General features: G+C 37.2%; 1 protein-coding gene and 1 pseudogene across 5 annotated transcripts in view; both read left to right on the top strand.

The window, feature by feature from the left end:
- PRKD1 (protein kinase D1) overlaps positions 1-15155 on the top strand; it is a 317005-nt gene that overhangs the window by 33897 nt on the left and 267953 nt on the right. The window lies entirely within an intron of this gene.
- LOC116632874 lies at positions 13975-15003 on the top strand (annotated as a pseudogene).

The raw sequence follows: 15155 nt of genomic DNA, 5'->3' as shown, positions 1-15155 counted from the left end.
CAAGCTCAACAAAGATTGCTTTTGTGCCTCCTCTGACAGTACATGTAGCATATAATCCAGGGGTGGTTCAGTATTGCCCTGGCTTATTTGGGAAATTGAGATGTCCCTACACCACCACCCATTCTCTATCCCCTCTCTAATCACCAAGTCTTGTCCACTGTATTGTTTTTTTTTTAAGATTTTATTTATTTATTTATTAGAGAGAGAGGGAGGGAGTGAGAGAGAGCGAGCGCATGCACAGAGGGAGAGGGAGAAGGAGATTCCCTGCTAAGCAGAGAGCCTGATGCGGAACTCGATCCCAGGACCTTGAGATCATGACCTCACTGGAAGGCAGACGCTTAACCAACTGAGCTACCCAGGCGCCCCATCCATTGTGTTTTTGATATCTCAAATCTGATTACTTTCCTCCATCTCCACTGTTAACCCCACGGTCCTAGACATCATCAGTTTTGCTTGTATTACAAGTATCCTCTTCCATTCTGTACTTAGCAAACAGAATTTTCTACAAATGCAAGTGTCATCAAATCATACCCCTGTGTAAAAACCTTCAGTGACTTCTGTAGATTATTTTCACAGGCCCCTGTCCATTCTTCACCTTACTCTGTCCTGTTCTGTGTCCCAGGAGGTGCAGACCACATCACCAGAAATCCTTTGGCTTCTGCTTCCCATTGAAGATGTTATATACTTTCTGCACCTAAGATGAAGTCCACAATCTATGACATGGACAAAAATCTGCAAAGAAGGCCCTACAGGGTCTGACTGATCCACCCAGGAGACTCAGCTTGCCTCTTTTTCCATCTCTGGCCCTGACAGTTGCCTTTCAGTTCCTTAAAGACCCCAAGTCCCTCCTACCTCCTTGTGTTGGTACTTCTCGTTCCTTCTTACTGGACTACTTTTCCTCTACCGCCCTTCCCCTTCACTTGTCTCACCCTTGCCCATCCTGAATGTCTGGGCTTTAATGTTGTTTCCTCGGAGAAACCTTACATGGTTATACACTCCATTTCTCACTAAATGTTTCCTTTGTAGCAGGTGGCATGACTCTACATAAATATTCATGTAACTATTTGCATAATGTTTCTCTTCTCTGCTAGATTCCAGGCTTTGTGAGGTCAAAGATATGCAAGTTTTTGTTTATCTTTTAAATCTCTGCCTCAGAAATACTTGATCCATACAAAGTACTCACTAACTCACTAACTGCCCAGAAAATGCATCCTGAAAGTGAAGATAGCTTCACCGGTTGTTTTCGGTTATTATCAAGGAAATTTTAATGTTAGTGTAGAGTCAGACCTAGGAGCAGAACTAGAATTTCAAATCACAGTGAGAACTAGAATTAGAACCCAGGTGTCTGTGCATTCTTTCCTGTGTTGCAGCTGACCCTCATGAACCTAGCAGTACTATGTAGGAGCCTACGAACCACACGCTAAAGAAAATAATATCAGCAAGGCATTTCTTTCAGTTTTGAAGTTGAAAGAATATATTTTTTCATTTCATATATTTATTGTAACTTTTGTAACTGGAATTATTGACTTTTTTTTGGGTAACTTCAAGAACAAAGTTACATTTAACAAATAGAAATGAGAGAGAGAGGGAAAGCTTTGGCACCAAATACCTGGGTGAAGAAAAAAGAATGACATTAATAAAACTTGAAAAACAGAACTAAAACTAAAAACTAGTTATTTAAAAAATAAAAACAATTCCAGTTATTTTAAAACAGAATAACTTTGGTCATTAACACCCTCGGTATAACTTGAAACAGGAGTATTTGGTCTTGGCAATAATAAACTGCTCTGTTATATGCATTAAATGTATTGAAATCTGATCTTTTACATTTTTCTGTTATAAAACTTTACTTATTCTACTATTTCTACTAGAAAATGGAAATGTATCAAACTCTCAGAGTAGTATAACTTAGTTTTATTTCATCGATTGTCATTTTTTTCATTTTAAAAAGTTTGAATTGTATTTTGAGAAGGTTTATCAATAGCCATTTCAGAAGCAAATAAACAGATATGTTATTGAAATACATATGGTATTCTAAGTATGTCAAATTCATAGAGCTGAATGGAATTTATTTTTAACATTATGAAGAAATAGTCTTTCATGGACATTTTTAATGGTGCTTCTATTCCAAAATAACTTTTGTGGCTGTGACATTCTAGAAATAGATGTATTTGATGGAAATGTTGACAGATTCTTATTTGTAAGCAATGAATGAAGCCACCTAGAATTTTAGTGACTTCCCTTCCAATGAATGGCCATTCATATTTATTATTATCAATTCTAATAATAATCAGTTTTAGAATGCCAGCTGGGCACTGTAGAACATTTGATGTGATCTCAATCTAATGAATCCACTTCTAAAGTACCATTGTTCAGTACACGAAAGCGAGTGCACACCTGAGAAGAAGAGTCAGCCTTGAGCCTTTGCCTTTTCCAGAAATTAATATGATAGGAGGTCAGGGCATCTATGCAATAGACCTTTGAGCATTAAGTCATTCTTGGCACACTGCAAAGGAGGGTAATTTGTGTAAGACTTTTATTGTGAAGTCTGTCAGCATGGAAACTGCAAAACAGACTCTTGAAAGAGAAAATGCTTAATACTCTTTCTTTTTTCTTTTTTATTCCTTCCCTCCTTCCTTCCTTCCTTCCTTCCTTCCTTCCTTCCTTCCTTCCTTCCTTCCTTCCTTCTGTCCGGTGTGGATGGCTAGAAATGATTCCACGTTTAGTAGCACAAGGCACGGAAGATTGTTCTTGATACGAAGAGAAACTTCCTCAATAGTTTGGCGAAGGTGTTTGGAAAATTTGAATCCTTAAATGAAAAGAGAAAACTCAATTAATAATTATTTATCTAGTATCTACTGTGTACTTATCAAGGTATTACATTTAATACGTTGGTGTGTTTTTAAATGAAAGAAAGAATGGTTGTGTGTTGAAATGAAAGAAAGGTGCCAAAGAGCTGTGTGTAGAAAAAATACCTGGAGAATGTGTGACCTGTAAGAAGTGTGTGATAAAACATTCACCGTATATGAAGAGGACATGAAGTTTGGTGAAGCTAAATAATTCTTAATTTATGCCAAAGTGAAGTTATTTACTATTAATATCAAGGCAATAAATTAAGTGACTTATTTGTCAGCATCAGTGCTGACAAATTTTGACAAAAAATTTTGAGAGGTGAATAGAAAGTCCTTTAGAAGTTTTTATAAAAAATAGGGGTGACTGGATGGCTCAGTCGTTTGGGTGTCTGACTCTTGATTTCGGCTCAGGTCATGATCTCAGGGTTGTGGGATTGAGCTCCGCGTTGGGTTCCACACTCTGGGGAGTCTGCTTGGGATTCTCTCTCCCTCTTTCTCCCTCTAGCTCTCCCACCACTCATGTGTGCACGCACTCCCTCCCTCCCTCTCTAAAATAAATCTTTTATTTAAAAATTTTTATAAAAACTAAATATGTATGTATTTATAAGTAGCTAGCTACATGTAAACTCTCTTTCTGAATTTAATTCCATGAATATCTCTCTAGATATTTCTCAGAAAATGTATATTTTATGTAAGAGCTAAAAGAGAGGTATTTTTTTTTTTAAATCTCAAAAAGGGATTAAAAAATACCAAAAATTTACCATTCAGTAGTAAAAGCAGAGACTGTGCCTCGGAGAAATAAAAGAGGGTTAAGATCCTATTCAATTAGAGGGATGCTTGCAGAAGAGGTGTGCACTGGAATAGACCTTGAAGAGGAGCAGCTTATTTGTGTATATGATGGTGGAGAAGGGAGAGGCATCAGGACTGACAGTGATGGACTGTAATAGTATAATAGCCCTAAGGAGGGCACGTACTGAGTGGAGCACTGGGTGTTATGCGCAAACAATGAATCGTGGAACACGACATCAAAAACTAATGATGTAATGTATGGTGACTAACATAACATAATAAAATAAAATAAAATAAAAAAAGAAAAAAGAATAGTCTAATAGCCCGTATGTGTGTGTGCATGAGAGAAACAGAGGAAAAGGAAAACTGGTATCTAACTAAATATTTCACTTGTGGCTTTTGGTTACACCATGCAGTTGGACAGACGGTTTTGCCATCCAAGGTGGCTCTGTTTTATATGATTAAATTCCACTCTATTTCTGATTATTGCTTGAGTCTCTGAGCAGCCTGTACCTCTGCCACAGCAATGATATTTATGCTTCTTTAAGGGATTTTTTCCACTTATTCATTTTATCTTTGTAGCTTATTACATAGCTGTGTTTTGGGCATCCTGCTAGCATCCATTCACCATATTTGTGCCCTGTGATAAGAGATGTTGTATGTTGGTGCATTTCTTCCTTAATAAGTTCTGAGTGTCTAGAACAGTGCCTGGATATAAGCGGGCACTTGTTAAATATTTGGTTAATGTTTTTGGTAGGGATTCTTTCTTGCTGTTTAATACCAGGTATATTTTATGTGAAAGGCAGATAAAACTTACCACAAGAAACTGTGACCATGGTGGTAGATACAAATTTCAGTCATATGAAGCATCTAATTTCACAACAGTGGATCAGTTTCATAAAAAATTACATATCTTTGTTTATCAGAGTATGTAGTGTCAGACAGAAATTAGGCTTTTTTTTTTTTTTGTATAATTGGTTTCAGTGTTTGCATTCTCATCTATCTGTGTACTGCTAGTTAGGCAATGTCTTCTCTTGGAAGAGTTATTGCATTAGAAGATTTCATTCCCTTGGAAGATACTTGGAATATTTTATCTTTAGCCATTTTATTGAAAAAAAAGGGGGGGCAGGTCAAGGGGCTGATTTCAGTCCTGTGATAGTCCTTTAAGAGTATCTGAATTTGGGGCACCTGGGTGGCTCAGTTGGTTAAGCGTCTGCCTTCAGCTCAGGTCATGATCCCAGGGTCCTGGGATCGAGTCTGGAATTGGGATCCTTGCTCAGCGGGGAGCCTGCTTCTCCCTCTACCCCCCATCCCCCCCACTTGTGCTTGCATGCTTTCTGTCTCTGACAAATAAATAAAATGAAATCTTTAAAAAAAAAGAATATCTGAATTTTCTAACGTTATTGCCTAACTCACCTTCATTTGTTATGTTGTCAGTTTTCGCACCTATCTGTCTGTCTATCCATCCATCTGTTATCTTTCTGTCTGTCTGTCTCTGTCATCTATCTATCCATGTAGCTACTTATTCATCTGTGTATCATCTCTATCATATTATTGTGTCTATCATCTGTCTGTTTCTCTACTTCTATCATCTATCTGCCCATCTATGTATCTGTTCATCTTCTATTCATCTATCAATCATCTACCCCTACCTACACACACACACACACACACACACATACACACACACACACATATGTATTTATTTTAGGATACCATTTATTATGTCAGGTACCAGGTCACATTTGTTATTCCTTCCAGCATATTTGCTTTATAGATGAAGAATTAAGAATTAGGGGGCTTAGCTTTCTTGCTCAATTAGTGAATTAGGAGCAAAAATTGATTTTAAAAAGATTCTTTATTTAATGGGGTTTTCACTTTTGAAAGATGCTATTGAGAGATTTAGTCTTTTACTTGTAACAGATTGGGAGAACTAATAAGAATTCTTAACAGTGAGAAAAAAAAAACATTTGAAATATCTGAGCATGTCAGAAAGTAGCAGTTCTTTGCTTTATCGTAGGAGAACAGGATGGTGTCTAGAGAGGACTACATTTGATAAGATAATGGCAAAAATATTAAAAGAATACTGTGGTAGTATCAATAATATAATCGTCCAGGGATTTAAGAAGTTCATATGCATACAGAAAATGAAACAAATCATTTGAGAACCTTGTTAGAGAATTACCAAGGAAAGATTTTTTGCTTAAGTGATTTCCTGTGTTCTTCAGGGCTAACATTTGTCCAGAAGTTTCTCTTTTGGAGTCAAGGAGAATGCACAGGATTGAAGTCTATCTATGAGCTTCTTCAGATTACAATTCCCTAAATGCCTGGAGTACTGCCAGCTATTATCGCCAATATTCTCAGTTTGCAGCCTAGGGTATAAAAATATGTAAAAATACATATTTTTAATAAGCAAATTTGGGGGTTATGACTGTTATATTATTTCAATTCCAATGTGAACAGTTTTTATAGTGAAATGATCTTAGTTATTTTATGCTAGGGTAGCATAGCATAGACCTTTGACTTTGTCTCTATACTTCTTTTTTTTCTTTAGTAGCACTTATCTCATTATTGTCTTACCACAATGTAATTTCACATTTATTTGTATGATTCTCTAACTGCTGTCTCCTCTGTTGGACTCCATGTTCCACAAGAACACTTTTCTGATTCCTTCTGTAGCCTTAGAGCCTAGGATTATGCTGTACACACACACACACACACACACACACACGCTCTGTAAATTCTTGTTAGGGGAAGGAAAGGACCTCTGAGAGACTTTTAGACTAGGCTAGATAAGAACTCACTACAGCGGGGCACCTGGGTGGCTCAGTTGGTTAAACGACTGCCTTCGGCTTAGGTCATGATCCTGGAGTCCCTGGATCGAGTACCGCATCGGGCTCCCTGCTCGGCAGGGAGTCTGCTTCTCCCTCTGACCCTCCCCCCTCTCATGTGCTTTCTCTCTCATTCTCTCTCTGTCAAATAAATAAATAAAATCTTAAAAAAAAAAAAAAAAAAGAACTCACTACAGCATCCCTGACTGCATTATTTTCTAAATGCTCAAAAAGCCTATTAAAGATGGAATTGTCTTTAGCAGCCTATAGCTTTTATTTTTTATTTTTTAAAAAAGATTTTATTTATTTGCGAGAGAGAGTACGAGTGGGGTGAAGAGTAGAGGGAGAAACAGACTCCCTACTGAGCGGGGAGCCTGAGCCGGATCATGACCTGAACCCAAGGCAGATACTTAACTGACTGAGCCACCCAGACGCCCCAGCCTATAGCTTTTAAATGATACCTTTTCCCATTTTGAAAATCCTTCTTTGATTTACTTGGATGTATTCATAACTAAAAACACGTGGATACATTGACTTGTCTGATTTTCCCCAAAACATTTTTTTCACCTTGAAGAAAATAACAATATATATTAGATACTTGCTTGTATTTGCGGATGAGAAAATTGGGGTGAAGTCCTTTTCTTATGATCACTTAATTAATAATTAAAAGGAAGATAGAAAGAATTGTATTCTTTTATCTCTCTTTTTTTTTTTTGCAAAGAAGAAAATAACCGCTTAGTTTTTCAGGTGCTTCTTTCTCTATTTAGCTGTGCAGTTATATTGCAAGTGATGAAATTGTTACTTCATTTTCAATACATAACTCTTTTATTCCTTTTTCAAATGTCCATGGCATTGGTCAGCACTTCAGAAAAAAGTTTAAAATGTGAGCAACAATATTTCTAGAAGAATACTTCTAGTGCTTCATTATTAGGTAATGCTATTAGTTGTTTCATGTAGGTTTTTTTCATGTAAATGGAAATTTTTTTTATCCCTAATACTAGTAGATAATAGTATAAACATCTATTAATACTAAAGAAGCACTGGTAGAGATCATTGCAACTACAAATCTTAATCAAAATTTTGGTTCGGGAATAGTCTTTCTAATTTATATCCGAAACATAATTGTCTTTAAAATAATAATTTCAATCATATTAGGCGAGCAGTATTTATACTTTTTTTTTTTAAGATTTTATTTAATTATTTGACAGAGACACAGCGAGAGAGGGAACACAAGCAGGGGTAGTGGGAGAGGGAGAAGCAGGTTTCCCGCCAAGCAGGGAGCCCGATGCGGGGCTCGATCCCAGGAGCCTGGGATCATGACCTGAGCTGAAGTCTTAATGACTGAGCCACCCAGGCGCCCCAGTATTTATACTTTTAAATTGCATTAAAATTAAGATGAGTTTAAGAAAATAGTATCAAGGACTAGAGGTCTAACGCTGCTAACTTTAGTAATGTTACTCTGAGGAGAACCCAAGCATGTTAGGGTTGTGGGGTGTTTGCACACGTTAGGAACACAGCAGTTCAGGGGATAGAAGATATCTGCTTCAGAGCTTTAAGTCAATATCACTACTTGAATAATGAAGTGTTAGCTCTGCTCTGCTTTACCCAGCACATTATTTTTACCTTATTTCATCTTGTACATTGTATGCTTTTTTGGTGAATTTTTTTTTAACCATTTTAGAAACAAGGTTGAGTATGTATCAATAAATATGGTAAATAACTTAGGGTTGTAGTAATAATAACTTACACCTTACCTAGGAACTGAATCTCTGCTTTGTGTGGTGTACTTGTTCTTTATATCACTCCTCCACTTTTTTTCCCCATTTCATTGCTATGTGGACTTTTATTCCCATTACTCACTTATGTTAACCCTGTGGGTCAATATGGATGTTACAGATTCCCTCATATACCGCTGTGACTTATTGTCTTGTTAACCTTGAATTGTACCATTTAGGTCTGATTTTTTTTTTTCTTCTCTTGAATATATTTGCTTACTAATAGGTTAACTAAAATATGCCCTATGTTCCAGGTCTCAAGTATCCCTTCAAGGGATGCCTTTCTAGCCTAATTCATGTAAAAGTTGATCTATCTTTCTGTAGGTCTTCCAGCATGATTATGTTTGTCCACTCATCTGGGCATTTATACATTGCCTCGAGTCTTATTCACTGGGGCTCATATCACTTACAACATATCACACTGTGTATTTATAACCTAAGCTTTTCTTCTTCATTTTGCAGTCTTTGAGAAAAAGCGGTCTACCTTATATACTGTCCTATCTCTCAGGGAGCCTGGAGCTGTTCTTGTATAGATTAGGTGCTCAGTTTTCTCCTCCTTGTCTTCACAGAACAGATACCTTACTTCATGCTTCTTTGAAATCTTGCTTCTACTGCATCAGTGATATGGACATAGTAAATATACTACACATGCAGATATGATACAGATCAAATCTTCATGCATCATAGAGGGCATGCATTTTGTTGACACCACATCGTGTACTGGTTGCACCCCTAGCAGGAGACCTAACCATCTTTGTACAAGAGGAAGGGAGAGCGATAGTGGCATTAGGCTGTGTTAAAAGTATTCAAGTCCACCTGCAGGGCAATTGGGATTGCTTTCTGGGTTTTTTCCTGGAGTTTGAGCTGAGAGAACGCATTAAAACCATCTCTAGAAGATTTTATATTAACATTGGCAAGAAACAAACAATTGACATCAGGCATAAGTCTTAATTTGTGTTATGCTTTTGGCGCATCGTTGCTGGGAAAATTATGCTAATCCTCACCATCTGCAGCTACCAGATGTGCCATTGAGAGGTGCACAAGTTCCTTTCCAGAAAACTGCTCGATGTCGAATGTCAATCATTCCAGTTAAAATGACAGCACCTACCATCAGAGGAGGGAAGACAACTACAGTTCATGTTTTTTCTTTACCATCACATACAAATCTGGATGATTAATACTGTGATAAATGTAGCTGACAGAGGAAAACTAACAAATGTAGTTGCTCAGTCCATCTTTTGTTCTGTTGCAAAATAGCTATGGAATCTGTTAAAGACTATCTCATTGAATATACATGTACAGTGGGTGTGGTTACGTTCTGCTGACTGCATTACATTTCTTGGCTTGTATGGTTTATTATATTAAGAGAATTGGCTGGAAGGGTGTCAGCAGATGGTGCTAGGCACAGAGTAAGTTTTGTCATTGCATGGTTTAGCATGCTTCCAGGAACTCTCTCCCAAATACGATTTTTGAAAATAAACTTGTTCATTTGAACAAACTGACAGGTTCTTCCCCGAGAGTCGTATATCATAAAAGACATTGCCATCAATTTACTGGAACTATGATTTTGTTCCTTTTGGTTGGGAGGAAGAGAACAAGAGAGAGTAAGAAGTGGTGACAATCGACTTTTATTTAAAATCTTTAATGTTTTACCTGGATCTGGATGTATCTACATTTAGACATATTAGGAATCCTTTCTGTACTAGTTTCATACTTTTTAATTTTGGCAGCTACTGCTAAGCATTACAAGAATGCCAGGGCACAGAAGCACATTGAACATACCAGGTACACCCTAAAATTCCATTGATTTCTAGAATATTAATGAATAACAGTGTACGCCAGCAGCTGGACCTTACTGTGAGCCTTCCTTGTTCAAGAATGTGTCAGAGTGGGGAGCAGGTGCCTTCCTCCCCTTTCCCTCATTCCTTACTCAGGTCCCTGCCAGCCACACCGTGCTGTTGCCTCAAGAGGCTTTGTGTGGACATCAGAGTATTTTCTCATAGCTTAGGTATTCTGTAAACTCATTCTAACCAATGTGTCCAAAAAAAGTATATTTTCATTTAAATTACACTCCTTAGGGAATGGGGAATTCCCCCTTAACCCTGCTAACTGCTGTTCTTAATCAAGTTTTGTCAGGAAATGGGGCATTTTTTAGTCATAATTATTTCTCCAAACTGCCTGTGATGAATATCTGAAGTCATCCCTTTGTCCCATATTGGTATGTGGTGGTGTTCTTAAATCCTGAGTAAATGGGAATTTATAAAGGAATACGAAAGAAGAGGCAGCTTAGTCCAAAAAATAAGGGTTCCTCTGGATGAGTAGGAGATCATGAATGTTGAAAGAGTTACACTGTTTTGTCTTTTTGAACGATAGTGCTCCCTGAAAGTTCATCTCAGAGATAAATACAACTGTGTTTTATTTTCTCAGGACTGAGGAAAAGAGCCTACAAAGGAAAATATTTTAAGCAATTTTCGTCAGTCTCTGTACCTTTGCCCTACTTGTTTTTGCTGCCTAGAGACTTGTCACTTTACCTGTGCAAACCTGGGCTCAGCCCCAGGTAAATTTTTGCTCATTCCCAAAGCTTAATTTCCTCATCTTCTTTCTGGAGTGCCTTTTTTTGACCTTTCAGGGAAGAATTCTGTGCTTGCTTCGTTCTGAACCCCCAGCCTCTTTCTCTTCTACTCTTGAGTGAACTGCTCACCTGGTCTAGTAATAATAATAAGCTAGCATCTGTCTTTGTCGCCTGACTGAGGTCCTTGATGTGTTGAGACTGCTCTCTTTTTTGTTTTGTCAGATATAGCTTTGAATCTGTCTCTGGGACATTATAGCATCTATTAAATATTTGTTGAGCAAATAGATGGGTGAATATTATATATTATTCTTACATGCAGAGTTTCATATATGGAGAATCATCTTCAATGTCTTTAAGGTTCATGAGAATATAACATTTTGGACTATAAATCACAGACAAAATAATTCGTGTCTCTTAATTTTGAAATATGTAATAACAATGTGTTCTATTATAATTGGTATTGCTAACATTAGACTTGAAATATTAATACATTGGTGTATATATGTATGTTTTTATAAAATCTTATTACCTTTCAGTGTTTCAGTCCAGTTTTACATTTGAAATATTTGTCATATATGTTTCACGTTAAAAAAGAAGTTAGCTCACTGAAAATCCTGATAGCAAAAGTCACTTTTAAACTTTTATTCATTGTACAAGCAGAACATTGCATACATTTTGAAAAAATTCTTTTAGTCCTAGTGTTAGTAAATTACTCGTGATATTTTTGTCTGTACTCCTGTAGACCTTTTAAAATGTACTTATGTACAAACTTTTAAATAAAAGGAAGATCGCACTGTACATACTGTTCTTTAACTGAGCATCATTTTTGAGTTGACAAAATTACCCAAAACATTTTAGGGTAGGAGTTGCCATTTGATGATCATCTCTGCAGATGATGCTCACATTGAAACTAGAAGGTCACCCATATGGAGAGGTTAAAAATAAAATCTGCTGGCCTTCAAAATCCTCTTATCAGCCACCTAACGGGGTCAGATACTGACAATGATGCATCTGAGAGCAGTGAGTAAAGACAGATTGCAGAAGTTTCATAATTGTGAATTGTGTTCTCAATTTATTCATTTTTGCTTATGTTTGTTCCCTGTCTTGGGGTCTCTGGACTGTGCAAATTTAGGTGGCAAATCTCAGATGTAGCCCCAAAGGGCTAGTAGTTATTTGCATATTCATGTATGAAATAAAGTATTTTATGATATGTCAATCAAATATACCCAGAAATCAGAAGACAAGTTTTTTCCCAAAGTAAGTTCCATCTAAATGTAGCTAAAAAGAGCTACTTTGTCATTAAAGTGAATGAATATTCATTTTTAGAACAGACATGATGTTTGGATTGTGTTAAACATATGTCTGTTAGTGAAAGTGTGAGTCACAAAGAAAATTTCATCTAAAAATAATATCTATAGAAAAAAGCAATAAATATACATATGGAAAAATACTTCTTTTTTCTGTAAACTTTTACTTCTTTATTTTTAATGCTTGTGATATCATGTATTTATTTTCTGTTATTAAAAGAAATGGTTGACCATGTTCAGAATAGCATGATTCACAATGGCTCAGAGGTGGAGTCAACCCAGGTGTCCCATACAGGGATAGATGGATTAACAAGACATGCTATATACATACAATGAAATATTATTCAACCCTAAAAAGGTAGGAAATTCTGACACATGGTATACCGTGGATGAACCTTGAGGACATGATAAGATTAAATAAGCTAGTCACAAAAAGACAAATGTGTATAATTCCACTTATATGAGGTATCTAGAGTTGTCAAATTCATAGAAACAGAAAGTAGAATGGTAGGTGCCAGGATCTGGGGAGAGGGAGAAATGGGGAGTTGTTTAATGGGTATAGACTTTCAGTTTTGTGAGATAAAAAAGTTCTGGAAGTTGGTTGCATAACAATGAATAGACTTACCCCTTCTAAACTATATAGCTAAAAATGGTTAAGGTAGTAAATTTTATATTATGTGTATTTTGCCACCTTAAAAAGAGAGAGAAACTGGAGAGAAAGTATAATTTTTAGATTGGAGCTTATTTATTTTTAACCATAATTGTTTCTACAGAATAGATACCTAGGATTGGTCTTGGACCTTTAACAGGATTATGATATAATACATGATTACTGATCAAATATAGATATATAAGAAAACTAGTTAAGGCTCAGTGGCAAGTGACTTGTCCCTAAATTGTCTATTTTAATTATTTTTGGTAGAAAACACTGGGCATTGTAAATTATTATTTGTAGAATAATTAAAAGCTAACTACGGGGCGCCTGGATGGCTCAGTTGGTTAGGCATCTGCCTTTGGCTCAGGTCATGATCCCAGGGTCCTGGGATCGAGCCCCGCATGGGGCTCCCTGCTCAGCGGGAAGCCTGCTTCTCCCTCTCCCACCTGCTTCCCTCTATCACTGTCTCTCTCTCTCTGTCAAATAAATAAATAAAATCTTTAAAAAAAAAAAGCTAGGTAAAGTATTAAAATCACCATGTTCAAATATGTATTTAACAGAGCTTTGCTTTTTAATGGTTATTAATAAATAATCCAGAGACATTGATTTATTCACAGATTTATTGATGGCTTACTATTGTGTTAGAGACTGAGCTGGGTTCAGACATATAATGATGAATAAGTTAAGTCTTGTCCTCGAGGAATCTAAAGTCAATTGGAATGGAGTGGGAGGAGAGTAGCAAACAGAAAATTACAGTAAAGTACCATAAAGATTATGAAAGGGGTAAATTAAGAGTATAATGGAAAAATGTAGGGTTTTGGGAGTTCAGGCTTTCTGTTTTGGGGCTTCAGGAAACAGCTTGTGGAAGAACCAGTAGCTTTGTTCAGTGAAAAATGTAAGTTCACTGGGTGAAATGTTTGGAGGAGAAAATGGAGGACACTAAATGCAGAGGCTGATGGGTCGAGAGAGCTTCCGGTCGTTTTGCCGGGAGAGTCCTTTATGTCTGCTGTCCTGGAGTGCATGGGTTCTCTTTCACCGTCCTAAGTCCAGGTTTGGTGGTGTGCCTGTGGGGCTCAGCAAACGTGGCTTAGTAACTGAGACTAGTTTACTGTGCTTGGAACACTGAGTTTAGGGTGGGGGAGGGAAGAGTTTACTGTGCTTGGAACACTGAGTTTGGGGTGGGGGAGGGGAGAGATGCCACAGGTAAGGTGAGGCTACATTATGAAGATACGTGCCGCCTTGTAGCATGATTCTGGCAGTGAAGAACCATGCAAGATTTTTATAGAGGAGAGTAGTAGAGAGAGATTGGTACTTCAGAAATTTGATTGCGGATTCACTGAAGAGAAGAGATTGAAATGGAATGAGAGGCAGGGCCATCACTTAATAAGCTGGCAGTATCGTGGGGACAATAACTGACATTGGTTGTAGGGATAGAAAGGAGTGAGTGACTTCCAGAGCTATTAAAAAGCTAGACTTGCTCTTTGCCGCATCTATTGTGAGAATGAAGGCCATTCTCAGTGATCAGACAGTTGACATTCCAGAAAAGGTCGGCATCACTCTGAAGGGACGTACTGTTACTATGAAGGACCCCAGAGGAACTCTGCGAAGGGACTATAATCACATCAGTGTAGAACTCAGTCTCTTTGGAAAGAAAAAGAAGAAGCTCTGGGTTGACAAATGTTGGGGCAGTAGGGAAGAACTGGCTACTGTTCTCACTGTCTGTAGTCGTGTATAGAACATGATCAAGGGCTTTACACTGGGCTTCCCCTACAAAATGAGGTCTATGCATGCTCACTTCCCCACCAACATGGTTATTCAGGAGAATGGTTCCCTTGTTGAAATCAGAAATTTCTTGGGTGAAAATATATCCGCAGGGTTCAGATGAGACTAGGTGTTGCTTGTTCGGTATCTCAAGAAAGCTGAGTTAATTCTTGAAGGAAATGACATTGACCTTGTATCAAACTCAGCTGCTTTGATTCAGCAAGCCACAGCAGTTAAAAACAAGGATAACAGAAAATTTTTGGATGGTATATATGTTTCTGAAAAAGAAACAATTCAGGTTGATGAATAAGATCTAAGTTGCCCAGCTATAGAAACAGCAAGATGTCGGATGATTTTTTAGATTTATTTGTGATATTTTAGTAAAAGGTGAAAGATTTATTTGATCTGAAGAAAAACCAGAGTATTTATTTGTGTTTTAAAGATGCAATTAAAGTTGTGTTGATTTGGATTTTTTTTTTTTTTAAAGTTAGACCTAAGATTTAAAAATATTGAGTGTGAGTTTGTGTGTGTGTGTGTGTGTGTGTGTGTAAGTGAGTTTGTGGGGGAGGGAAAAGGATGACATTATGGCTTGGACTAGTGGAGAGAATGGTGG

Source organism: Phoca vitulina, unplaced genomic scaffold, assembly GCF_004348235.1.
Source record: "Phoca vitulina isolate PV1807 unplaced genomic scaffold, GSC_HSeal_1.0 scaffold7, whole genome shotgun sequence".
Lineage (NCBI taxonomy): Eukaryota > Metazoa > Chordata > Mammalia > Carnivora > Phocidae > Phoca > Phoca vitulina.
The sequence above is the reverse complement of the archived record's forward strand: the minus strand, read 5'-3'. Positions and strand labels throughout refer to the sequence as shown.